Genomic DNA, 14385 nt, shown 5'->3' with positions numbered 1-14385 from the left:
TTTTACATCTTCATTGCATGTTCATCAGTCAGTATGACCAGACCTTCCCAAGTCAAACTACAAGCTGCTAAGAGATAGACCAGCTCAAAGTGAAGCCCAAGGACTGGAAGGTTGTTGAGCACATCTGTAAAGACAAGGGCGACATTTTAGATTCATGCTGCTTAGACACATTTTCTGGTGGGACCTAACAAAATGTTTATTTTAAGAATAAGGACCTTTTATTGAACAGAAGCCTAATTTAGTTTTGCTTTCAACCCCGACACAGATCCTTCTACTATCTTCAAGGGCATTAGAGGTTCTCAGTTGGCTTGCTTTAACTGTCTTTCTCTGCCACCATTCTGCAGGAAGCTGGAGCAGAACCTGGGTTTGGTTTTCAAGGAAGGCTGTCATAAGACCTCCTTGCCCAGACTACAGCAGGATCACACTGATCCCATCCTTCTGGCATCCCAATTTCATTTAAACCATACAAAACACATACAAGAAAGGTGTGCCTTTTTAGTGTAATGTTGAGGATGAAATCTGAAGAGGAAGGGAGGGAGGCAGAATTTCCAGGTGCCTCAGTGTTGTCAGACCTTGAAGGACTGACTCTGGCCATTTCCTCTCTCAACGGCCCTGGATGCTGCAGATTAGTGTTTTACCATGAGATACTTCATGTTACAACCTGCTTTGTATAGAATTAACAAAGCACCAACGCAATTGCTTTCTGACGCACGAGGGAAGAAGTGCTTTGAGGGGAGGTAGCTCACGCTGTTTCTTAGATATCTCTGTGGTGAACCCACTTAACACTTACTACTGCATTTATGTCAAGGAGAAGTCTCATGCTGCCCTGCTCCACTGTAGAAACTGGGAAGTCTGGGACTGCATTGTAGGACCTCTTCTAACCCCTTCCTTATTTTAAGTGCCTTAGGCAACACGGGCCACCATGTCTCTGCTGTTTTTGCCCCAGATGTGCACAAGTTTGGATTCCTGAGGACTGCAGTGCTTTGGTGTAATGTCTGCTGACTGCAGTTCTCAGTGTGTTAGTTCTAGCCGAAGGGAACAGCTTTTGACAAGCAGAAGTTCAGAAGAGGTAAGATCTGGTCTGATCTAGTGGAGCTCTGTCTTTAAATTCTATGATGGTAAGACAGAAGAAATATGTGGGAAGCATCCACAATAATCAACCATCTCAAGTTAATTAGCAATTAATTTAGTGAGCTACTAAAGTCTAGCAAAGATGAATCCTGAGAGATTCTGGTCACAGTTACCCTGATGTAAATCTAGATTAACTCCTAGAGAGAACATCAGTCTCCATGACAGTTACTTCAGATTTACATCCAGCTACTCTGAATTTGTGCACTTGTTTTCACAGCCGTGTGGGAGATCTGTCTCAACACAAATCAGCTCTGCTCTCCTGCAGATTCTGCAAGGTACACAGTTACATTCCTGTAAAAATCTAACCTCAGTGAAATGGGGAAATTAAATTCTCTGCTCTGATGAAACCTAAGCCTCCCACATAACAGACAAAAACCCTGCTACAGAGCAGCCACTACAAGTGGTCACAATATCCTCCTCAGTTCTCAGTCTTCCAGCAGTAGGGATAATACCCTCTCACTGGATTTCATGAAGCACAACAGCAACCATCAAAATTACTACATTCTTCTGCCTAGGACTCTTATGAGTATTAGGAATACCAGATCCACAGAGTGTACAGTTTTGAGTCCAGTCTCACAATCCTACCAAAATCCAAAGTCTTCCAAGGTCATCTTTCTAAGAGGGGGTAAACACCTTCCCCTGTCCCCACCTCTGCACAGCCATCACTTCCCCCTTCCTCTACCCCTTAAGCTAACTGCTGGATTAAAACGATATAACCCCCCTTCCCACGCACATGAATCCCCATCCAAGTAGTACAGCACTACTCATGAAATTCTAAGTTGATTCAGGTAAGGAAATGTTTGTATGCTTCTGGGTAAGCCAGAGTACAGGTCAGAAGTAACAAAGAGCAGAAACAGATCACAGGCCACATACAAATGCAAGTGCTGTAATTCTGAATTTAATGTATGTCCAGACAGCTTGCCAAATGGTTTGTGGAAACATTACGCAGAGATACTTAGAGCCACTTTTGCTAGATGGTTCCATTAAGAACTTTCATCAAACTCATTCACATGGGGATTTTTTTAAGCAAATTATAAATCTCCCCTTACCAGCCTAACTTGGAAAGAATCAGACACATTCCTACCCCCACTCCACTGATGATTATGTTCACACTGCAGATCCTAACTGCCTCACCTAGTTTTATCCTTTGCAGACACTGGCTATCTAAAGGAGCCCAGAATCTGCTTGCTGTTCCTTTGTTTCATGCCACAAGTGGGGTTGATAGGGTTACTCAAGATGATCCAGCAAGCTCAGAGCACAGTCTTCATGCATTCATAAGGATGTGGCAGAGCTCTATTTCATTTTGGAATATTTTTTTCTGCTTTCATGTGCAATATCACTCTGAAGACTGTTTTGCCATTAAATATTAGTGTGGATTCATGATCTCTCAGCACTGAGTCTCCATCAAAACAGCCTGATAAGCTTATGAGCAAGCATCATACTAGCAAAGCATATGGCATGAGTTAAGGTAGCCAAAATTTTCATGGTTCCCAGCATTCGCAGAGTTTAAACAGCGTAAGTCAAGTATACCCACAAGTAGAACACACAGAAGAAATATATGTCATCACTAAATAAGCTTCTGTCTTCACTAGTATTCTAAAATTTAAAAAAATTAAGCTATTTTCATGGTTAATGCTAGATGATTGGGGGGGTGTATTTTGAATCTATAAAATTGCTTGAAAAGGGACAGTCATTTTAGAGTGAAGCATTTCAAAGGACCGACTCTTTCAAAAAAAAAAAAAAAAGATAAACAGCCAAGTTTTTACAAGAAAGATAGATTAGTTCTCACTCAAGGATTTAAATGAAGTGGCTGGAAAGTATTTGGCAATCAACAACTTGAAAACAAAATGGTAATTTTTAGGTTGGCACGCTTTGAAAGGTAGTATATAATAGCTAAATAAATGCTAGTCTTTATAAAAGATGACATTTTAGCTAAGCAATTCTACACAAAATAATTTCTACTACATAGGCCAGTTTGGTTCTTATAATTAGACCTCCCCAAAACTATTAAACTTTTATGAACTTGTTTACAGATACAAGTTATGTCATAATATAGTAGGATGAGTATTTTAAGAATAGCTATTCCAGAATGAATATGTCCATACAAGAAATTGTTTAGGAAGTTATTGCACAGTGATGTTCTATAGATACAGCTGTAAGTAGTAGAGAATATTGTAGCATCCCACAAGTAAAAACAATTCAAAACAATTCAAAACTCAAAAACATTTTTCTGAGATGAAGCAAAATAATCTAGCCTCCAGATGCACCAAGAACTAAGTAAATCCCACAGCACCCTATAATGCTTATCTCAACCTCCATAAAATTACTGGGCAGAAATAAAGCTAGAATTACACGTAAATCTCAGGTGCCTTTTCTGAACTTAACTGAACTTCACCAACAGGTGGGATAGGAATTCAACTGGTTACTGAGGGCTAGGCATTAATATCCTGCTTCATTTCTAGAAGACTAACCGGACACAAAGCAATCCGTCTTTGTACTGCTTCTCCAGGATCTCCCCAGCTGACTCATTCTCCTGCCTGAAGTACAGCAGAAGGGTGAAACAGAGTTTTTTAACAGAGACGAAAGTAAAACAGAATCCCTCACGTTATCAGAATCAAAATTGCTTTGTATAGTAACAAGAGAGAGACTAAAACCAAAAGTGGATGCCAGTTTGCAAACTGCCATTAAATTTCCAGGAAGCTAATCCACCAAGGAGCATACTGCACCCTAGAGAGTCCTTAATTAATAGTATCACGTTTGCAATAGGCTAGTTAAGGTTGTGTCAGGATTTACATTATAAATCCCTAATTATATGTTAGCAAAACAATCCTGAAAGTTACTGAAACATGATATACAGGGTTCCGGTCCACAAAGACAGACTCTGGGATGGAGGTGGGGAAAAAGTGTTAGTATCAGGGTAGATTGGATTTCATGTTTTAATTTGAAAATACCAAAAAAAAAAAAAAAAAAAAAAAAAAAAAAAGGCAAGCTTGGAACCATTTCAAGTTCCAAAAGCAGAGAACATTTTGGCAGGTATTTAAGGCTGAATCCTGGAGATGGCAAATGCCTTTGGCTCTGATCTCAGTGGGATGTATGGGTGGTTAGCATCCCCCCAAAGAATGAGGGATTACCAGCGTCTAAACACTCATGTATATCAATGGGCATTAAAGGATGCAGCTGTTTCTGGGGTCTGGAACACAGTCCATCTGTACTTGCTCTGTTACTCTTGGTTTAGAGAGCTTCATCCTTCTTCCATCACAGTGCTGATGATGTCTACAGTCCAGGGTCAGGAAGATAAGCACTATAAACTTCCAAACGTGATGAAATATACTGTATATACACGAGCTTTATGCACAGAATATATTTTGCATTAGATGGAGCATCACTCTCCCCTTTATGTTTACGTGTGGTTTATTTCACAGTATCTTGGCATTGTTTCTTTGATTAGAAAATATATAGCATCAAATTTGGAGCTCCAACCCCATCAGCTGGAACAGAGCGCACATCTCTTGACTTCTAATTCTTGGAAATGGATTGTAGTAGTGGAGAGGGGAAGCAGCATTAGACAGTGTTAAGAGAGTGGACGGAGCAGACAGAGGCACTTCATGACCATCCAAGTCTGCAGTAAGTGGTCTCAGTACTAAAGTAAAGCCAGTCAGGTTGAAGGTAAGGATGGTAAGGTCAAAGTAAAGCCAGTTAAGTGGTTTCGATATCAAATGGAGGCCCATCTGCTGGCTGCTTCCATCCTTCATTGTCCTGAGGTCCAGGCACTGGTGCCCCTAAATGTCCTGTGATACCCCACTCTGTATCCTTCAGTACTTCTGTTACCTTCACAGAGGTGCACATGCACCCAAGAACAGCCTTCAGAGTGCCTCAGGCCTTGGCTGCAGCCAGGTCTGTCCCAGTTGTGAACCCCAGCCAACTGGCAGCGGGGCACAGGAGGATCCCCCTTTTATCCTGCCCTACACATTGTGGCTGTGTCCAGGTGACAACAAAATAGTATCAGGGCCCCAGGGCTATGCCACAGCCTGCCCTGCTTGGGATCTGCCAGCTCAGCATTGATTACCCATGGAAAAAACAGTATGTTTCTTCTAGAGTCCTCAAGACTCAAGAGAGTGGCTCAAAAGGCAGTGGCAGTCTGTTATGACTTTTCTTAGAGAGGAAGCTGGGTATAACAACTCAGGTCCTAGGTCAGGACTCAGGAGTTCCCCACTCAGTCTGATAGAAGACTTCCGACATTAAGACAGTACTGTCTTAATTTTTCTTAATTGTATTTGGACACTACAAGCTACAAAAGGGTCATATATTCATGTACGTGAAACATGGCCACCCTTAACGTACCCAGGTTTGAAAAGCTTATCCATTCACAAAATTAAAACCCTGTAAGTCAACAATCATCCTGACTAGCAATTACTGATTAGAAATTATACTGTAACTCAGAACCTTGCCTTTCACACACTGCTGTCTCCCCAGCATAAACCATGGTGAGCCTGACCTTCTTTCGTAATTCCTCCCTTTCTCCTGAGTTTATTAGCATGGTAAATCGATCTTAAGAAGGACTTGATTAGCGAGCAGACAATGCTCTAGAAAGAGAAGTTTTCTTGTTCTGCCGTTGTACCAAATGGCATCTTCCTGTTTGCTAAATAGCTGCCTGCTCAGGTTAAATTGCCCCATTGATGTTGGGGTGCCACACATCACTGAAGGGAGCAGAACCAGTTATCCCAAGAGGATGACTGCAGCACCTCAAACCATCAGGTTATCACTACTGTATCCATTTAGTCTGTTGCTGCCACAGCCTTAAAAAAATTAATGAGTTCTCTAGGGAGTATACAGACATAATGCTCAAAGCAAAGGAAGCTGCTGCCAATACTGTTTTCTTCTCCCTAGACATCACTTCAAGTCAAAGCAGAAGAGCAGCTTTTGCCCCCCAGCAGAGTATCAGGATCCTTTCAGACAGAAAAAAATACCTATGCTTGCATGGACTTGAAATTTCACAACCTGCAAGCCATCACCATGTAGTCCGATCTTGTTCCTTCCACCATCTGGGGGATTTCTGCCATCAAGTTCAACACAAAGAGGAATTAAGCTTCATGTGGGGTAATTTCTGAAGTTATCTTGGTCCAAGTTTTGTGAAGATGCTAAACCTTGCTTAGAAATAATGACCTCCAAACAACTAAAGAGAGTGCTTAGTTTCTCCAGCTCTAGCACTGACTTGATTTCTTGCTTCTCCTTTTCTGTGCAGCAGTTAACACCACACCCACAGACATGATATGGCATATACACAGAAACACAGGTCAGCAAAGTTATTTATGTAAGGCTCCTTCTTTAAGGAATTATCTCACACAAAGGGGAACATCAGCAGATGGGGCTCTGCTTCTGCATCATATTCCTCAAATGTGAATGCCTGGTGGGTGCAGAGGGGGATAGGAATAATCACTCTCACCATTTCCAGCCCTTGCTTTTCATGGCATCATTGCACACAAAAGACGCAAAAAAGAAACAGCTTCTTTTGCCTTCCAATCCCTTTGCTTCCCCAAAATCACTCCCCACATCAACCACTGCCACTGAGAAATAGTCTGCCAGAAAAAGGTTTAGAAATCCTCAAACAAAATGGGTTAAACATTCAAAATTATCATCAATTAACAGCTCCAAAATGACGCAGTAAGAGATTAGCACAGCAGAGCAGCGTTAAAATTTACACTGGTCTAAGGTCTGAGACCAGTTCTTGAACAACAGGAAAAAGAATGTTTCTCCAGGACAAAGGACCAATATCATGTAAATTACTATGACTAGCAAGCAAGGCGTTATCTAGCCTGCCTTGTTAGCAGGATCTCAGATTTCTGCTTACCTCTAGCTCTGGTAACTTACGAAGCATCAGCTCCTGAAATCATACAGCAACCAAAGAAGAAAGCTGGCAATCACAAGCAAGTAGATGCAATGCTTAAGTTCAATATTTCAGGAAATGACCTAGAAACAGCTGGATGGATTAATGTGGCATTTTCCAGGACCAATACTGGGTTCAAGATGATATTTCCAAATACCCGCTGTGTCATCAGAATCAGAGAGCATGATGTCCACAGCAATCAGTTGCTGTTGAAGGACAAAAAACAGAAGCAAATTATTCTTTTATGTATCCTGTAGTGGTGGTCATCAGCTCACGTCGGTCCACAATAAAGTCCCTTACAAACAAGGCATTATGTGTGTGTGCGTGTCTCCCCTCCTATTACTGACAGGGAAATCTCAACAGCCAGTCCATTATCAGCTAGTAACATTCTAGACTAGTAGTCTGTAATAAACTTGATCCCAAGGATACTGAATGTCATGAAAGCAAAGTTAACCACAAACACTCCTCAAAACCTTTTTGTCCAAATGTAAGTAAGATCTACAAGTTACCACTGCTGTTACTGGTATTTAAGGCTCTAGAAGACTTATCTACATGTGAAAAATTTTCACTAACTCTCAAAACTTACTGGAAATCCTTATCCCTTCCAAATGCACTGAACACCTTGCTTAAGAACAAACACACAGCACATCGTAACCAAAGGACTAAAGAAATCAAAGAACTGCATTATCATATCCTAACCTACCTCACAGTAACTCCTCAATTCAAAAGCCATAAAAATAGAATAATTTTTCCCAAAAAAATTCATGTGAGATGGCACATCAGATACTGTGTTAAAGCCAACACTGGTAAATTAATATTTATTTTATTATTATTTAGGAAAAACAAAGTACAAAAATATTTGCAGCAGCTCCATGGAGTAGTTTATACATAATCTCCCTGGTTCTAGCTACTTATACATCATCTTTAATTTTCTGGGGTGTGTTCATCTTCAGGTCATCACATATTGAACTCCTTTGATTTACTTTAGCTGACACAGGTAATTACCTCTCCAGAGGTTTGGAACTTTTCTCATTATAATTCATATTTTTTTGCCTTGACTACTTGTTTCTGCTGAAGCACTCAGTTGCCATTAATTTTATGCTAAACAGAGACTTCTCTCAGCTAAGCTATTCACTGGATTTACGGGCAACCTGCATGCTGTGTCTTCAGAAATTATGAATGTAGGCAATTCTATAGCTTCCAGGGAAAAGCTGCTCCTTTCATACTTGGACAACATCAAACAGAAGCTGCTAATCTGAGAGGATGTAGTGGACAAAGAGGGCAGTTTGCACTTCCTTGGTTTGAAGCCTTTGTGGCAGAAGGTTACTCAGCTCTTTGTGAGAGAAAGAGAGAGAAATACATAGCTAGAGGAGATGACACTTGGGCTGGAGAGGTGACAGACACAGATGGAAAGGATGAGAGCCATGCACAGAACAGCAGCAATTGGTACTGGCTGAAAAAATGAAGGAAGAAAAGCTTGTAGACACAGATAGGAAACTATATTCCAAACTGGAATAAACATCCGGTTTCAAGGACAGTAAATCAGCTTAGAAATCTGCTCTCAACTTCTCCTTCTGTTCAGTATCAACAACCAAGGGAGTAAGTGGGATGCCTTAATAAAGCGAATTCCCAGATGACAGCAGACACTATTCCAGCTAGCTCTGGACTGCCTTCTCGTCCCAGTGTAATCGCAATCTCATTGGCACAGCTTTACAAATCCCAGGCCACCAGATAAATGCCAGTAGGCTGTGTCAGAACACCGTCAAGCCAGAGACAGTGTCAGCAGGACCTGACTTCTAAGCAAGCTTGCCAAGCAGAAGAGAATCTTTTTCTAAATCCTGGGTACAGAGGTAATGGTATCCTCTGTCCAAACACAGGAACCAGCACGTGCCTGAATCAGTATCTTAGCACTGGCACAATTTTTTGGGTTAAAAAGCCTTTATGTAACATTAAAGTCATGCCCAGGATCAACAAAAAGCAACAGTTCTCATTTAATCTAATGCAAACTAATACAATGTAATCTAATCCACTCACAGATAACAGACCGAAAACTGATGTTCTGAGCTGCACAGAATACACTGCAGATAAAACAAATTGTTGCTTAATTGCTGGTTCTCTCATTATCTAGCATCACTACAAAACTTTAGAGCACTGAGTCTCCATTTGTGATCTGCTGCCCACTGGCAACATGCAGAACTGTGGCAAATGGCCAAAACTATATTCAGTAGCAAGATCTACAGCGTTTCCAAGCAGGAGTTTGAGGGGTTAGGGTGCCAGAGAGTACATACGAAATTCAAAGGCACAAAGACAATGTTTTTTCCTAAAAAATTCAGGACATACACTGTTGTACATGATGCTTAAAGCTCAAAAGAGATAAAAGTTAAGAACAAATGGCAGTGCCTACTTCAGGGAAAAAATACATAATTAAGAAACTAGAGATGTTATAAAACATACATAGCATGGAGAACGTTACACACGCTTGCAGTAATTTACCACAAAGAACAGAGCACTTAAGGGTCTGAAAACACTGTTTAAGACTATAGATAATGGGCTAAAATACATAGAGCATTTGGGCACTCAACTCCTTATGTATGTCAGTGCAAGTTAGGCATCACGTAAGTATGTGAGAAGTCCCCCTCTAATTTAAAAGAAAATGTTAACTGTTTTAATTATGTGGCCATTCTAAACAGGCTCTGAACTGCAGAAGCAATCACCAGCAGAATAAAATAGCCATTACATGCTTTTTAGTCACAGGATTTGTTAAAATAATTCACAAAGCTCCCAGCAGTTTCATAACAAAGTGGTCACATCTGCAGTTTCACAAAAATGATCATGTCTGTGCCAATGTTTCATCTTACGAATGTTTGCAGGCTCTGATTTCCATGTTTGGAAGAGGACTGAAACAAGCCAATTAGTTAAATTATTCCACCTCTCTGGCTTGCTATTCTCAAACTTAAGGAGCAAATGCTTCGGTCAGTGTAATGGAATGGTGGCAGTGATCCGTACTGGCAAGGCAGGCTCTGCTCCTAAAGGAGACAGCTACAGCCAAGCGCCAGGCTGGTAATACGCACTGTTACTGACACTGAAAATGAGGGAACAGATGCTGTTGCAGCACCAAATGGAAGACGTTCTGGAAAAGAAAATAAACAAATCTCGCCATACTCAACAAATCAAGGTATAGGAAGGAAGCAGCAAGTCTCTGTTCCTAAAAGTAAAACGGGCTCCACAGAACCATCAGAAAAAAAAAAATGTACTGCCTGATGAATAAAGTGGATTCCCTTTCCCAGAATCTCAGGATGATACGAGAAAAAATATTAAGCATTAAGCTGTATGTATCAAGAAGCTGTATTAAAACAAACAAACAACTTCCCCCCCCCTGCAACGGGCAAGTGTAATTCAGTGAACTGACAGTAAATTCAAAAGTGGTATCATACATCCAAGGGAACGCTTCAAATAACATCTCTGGCAAAACAAGTACTCTCTAAGAAAGAGGCTGCATCAAGATGCCTAGCTTGCTTCTAGGTATCCTGACCTGGACAGTATGACCTAAATCTTGCAAGAGTGGAGAAAAATGAAACCTCAAGCCCATAAGGACTCTCACTGCCATTAGCAGGCCTGCAATAGTCTGCCTTCCTTATTATTTTATGGGAGTGTATACCTGTATTTTAAATAGCCCAAATTTTGGTCAAGTCCAAGACACCACTATGAGATGCAAAATTTCATTACTGATTGAGAAACACATGGAATGCATCCAGGGAGATCCATCTGCCTGCCTTTTGAGTAGGTAGCTACTCAATAGCAGAACTGTAAGAACAGGTCTCCAGAGTGGCGGTGTGGAAACGCTTCTGGTGCTTGTGTGTTGTCTCCACAGCTGCACATGGCAACTGTCAACCTACAACCCATGGAGTGCTTGTGACAACCCAATTTTAGAAGACCAGCTGGGATCAGTGAGCAAGTCCAATGGACTGTTCTGTTCCCCTGTACTTTTCTCAACCAGAGAAGAAACTTCTCAACTCCTCCTCTCCGCATCCCCTTACCGTTCACTTACAATCGTCATTCTACACGTGTGAAGTAAAGCTGTGGTCCTGGCAAGCTGGTGCGAGGCAGGAATGGGCCTACAAAAAACAACCCTTCTTTAAGACTGAAATTAGGTAAGTATCTGCCTGCCAGAAGAAAAAAAAAAAAAAAAAAAAAAGGCTAGTTACTATTGGTTTAGCCCACCTCAGCTTTTTGAATCCTGCCTTCCAAAAGGATCCAAAGCTTGCTATACTCCAATGGAGCCCTCCCCTAATCTCACATCCATTAAGTATTCAACTCCACTTAAAAACGTCTGCAATGCTGTTTGTTGCTAAAAATCTCCTGCCATTGAAGCAATGGGAAGAGAAAGAAGGTAGTAATTGGAATGACCTGCTTTTACAGACTGCAAGTCATCTATTATGAAAATAGTTATTATTTATAGCACCTGAGAGATACAGTTCAGAACAAATATCCTCACCATGCAAAATTCTGAGCTTCTTTCAGTAGTTTTGGTTACTCAATGATATCTGAAAAAGCTCTCTGCATCTTTACAAAATGCCAGCATGTGCATTTCGTAACAAGCTCTAAGCTACCAATAAAGGCTAATGGTGTTGCTGGTGTTACAAAGAGAGTATGTTCTCCCACTGAAGGGGAGTATCAACTATCTGCAGGAAACAAGGAAATGTTTGTCTCTCAGGGTAGAAACCACAAGGATTGCTACTTTCTGGGTTGTGGAATTAGGGAAAAAATGAGATACAACCTCATTTTGAAAGTGAGGTATACATTCGTCCAAATGAATTCATCATCTAAATTCATCTAAGCCGCCCCTGCTAAGAGGTGAAATCAGCAGAGAATTAAACTATACATTAAACAGTAACATAAGTAGTATGCTGTAGTTTCAATAATGAAAGAGGATATGCACAAACTTAATATTAGTAAATACAAATGGTCCTGTAAGCTTTGACTCTTTTAAGGATGTAAAAGTTTCAAGTTTCTGAAAATGTCAGAAACAATATAGCTGGGTTATGGAAAAAAAAAAAAGACACGAAAGGAAGTATAGATGAAATAACTGAAGGTAGTCAAAACATTCCAAATTATATCTCCTCAATAAAAACATTCTTTTCTATAAGATTTTTCAACTTAAATTTAAGTTCAATTGCAATTTTAGAATATGTTTTAACTCACATACTAACACCGAATTTCTTGTAATACTTCTTTTGACTCTCATTTGCAATCCTTTCATAGGCTGCTGTGGTCCTACAGCACAAATACTCCACTGTCAAGTACTCAGAAGCCTAACACAGAAAACATAACTTCCAACTCGTGTATTACAAAGAAAACCTAAAATACTTACTGATTTTTACAAAAATTCCTACAAATTTTTTTTTTTTTGAAAGGACTTTCCTTCAAGCATCTGGTTTGTTGCTCTGTATGGATCAACAGCCCCCACTGTCCCACGTCTGCTCCTTTGCCATTTTTTTCAAACAACTTTATACTTTATTGACCTAGGTTTAGAGACTAGTGCTATTCTTACACCAATTTTCAACATCTAATTCTTAATGACACATAACGCAAGTTATCTTTACCTGTACCCCTTGTATTTGAGTAAAGGGTATACACCTCCAGACACACAGAGAACTCACAGGATCTCGGAAGACTGTGATTTCTAGGTATAATTCTGATTTCAGTAAACATGCATGTCACAGTCACTTCTCTGCTGCACTAGTAATACAAGATGCATCACTACCTGAATAAACAGCTACAACTGTAAATAGAAAGTATTCTTCTAAATAGAAAGTATTCTGTTCACTACACAGATAGAGAATAAACAAGGGAGTGGATATTTAAGATGACATTTAACCTTAACTTCTCATGTATTTTCACCTGTAAACCCAGTGTATCTTCACCAAAGCACGTGTACTTTGAAGATCTTTGTGCTTTTGTTACACTTCAACTTGCACTGTTATTGGGCTCCTTTTGTTGCTTTATTCTCCTTTAGGTTTAGATGTGATTTCACCAACTTATGCAATAGTAATTTATATCTAAGAGTCTGTCTACACAGGGTACCTACCAGAATAACCATTCTGAGTATTTAGGCATATACATTTCAATGTTCACAGTCTGCTTCTGTAAGAGGTGTACATGTGTGGAAAATAAGCTTGGTACACTAATGTTAGCAAATTTCCACGTGTAAATTAGACCTCCATTTCCCAATGAAATACATCCATCTCCTGCATCTCTCAGGGTCACACAGGATGAATGACAGTATTTGATCACTGCTTACTTATAAATAGAAACATACTTTGCAAGATTGCTTTCTGCATTTACTGTTTCTTACAAGAACTGTGTAACGAAGGTGAAAGCAAATGGAAGCCAGAGATAAGATTCTTCCACTTTTTGAAATGGAAAAATCTAAGTCCACTGGACTTACCCACTAAAATATCCACTACTATTGATTTTTTTTCCCCAGGAGCAGTTATCAATCTTATACCTGCCAAGTATAGTGTTATTTTTGTGTTTAATATTGGAGTCACAACTGTGTAATGTATTTCAAGGCATAATACGCAGTGTTAGTGTCCTAGCCTCCTGACCTGTAACCTGTTTCCTACTGACAGGACCCTATACTGCAGAAAGCCTCAGTGATAAAAAAGACTTTGCAAGGGTATGGACATCATTCATATGAAATATGTTGTATATTTCATGACATCAATGATTTAATGACCTTTGTCAACTGCAGGTTCCAGCCTTCTGCAAATGAATTAACACTAACATCTCTGGAACACAGAGCTTACAAAATTAAGACTCCTTTGTAACCAGCCACGCTGTAAAGCTTACACCATTCATTTCCTCAATTTCCTAGCAGTGCTAGAAACAAAGTAGTTCAGAAATGATGAGTGCAGATCTCAGGTTCACCAGGGTAAATAAAATTACTTCCTCTAATGTAGAGGGATTCACTCCAGAAAACCGAGTTACTTCATAGTCATATTAGTGAAACTGAACAGAAACAAACGCATCTACACAGGTGCTGAAAGCAGACTCTAGCCCACTATTAAGTTTCTTCAGTGCAATAACTTCTCTTAAAGTGAAGGACATCCAGTCCTTCTTAAGACTTACAATTTCAGACTAGACTACGGTGTCATCTTATGCTGTCAGTGTCTGCCAGGAACTCTGGAGCGCTATCCTCCATCTGCTTCTTTAAGGAACATTCTTACCTTGCACAAAACTGCTGTCTTCAGAGTCCTGGGTGCTCATCAGCACTTTTAATGAAACATGATCTGTGGACAAACGAGCAGTAGAACAATTCTAGGGATACATGAATTACAACATTTGAATGATTTAAAAAAGCAGTGTAA

The sequence above is a fragment of the Platalea leucorodia genome, assembly GCF_965183815.1.
Source record: "Platalea leucorodia genome assembly, chromosome: 7".
NCBI classification, from domain to species: domain Eukaryota; kingdom Metazoa; phylum Chordata; class Aves; order Pelecaniformes; family Threskiornithidae; genus Platalea; species Platalea leucorodia.
This window is presented reverse-complemented; position numbering follows the sequence as displayed.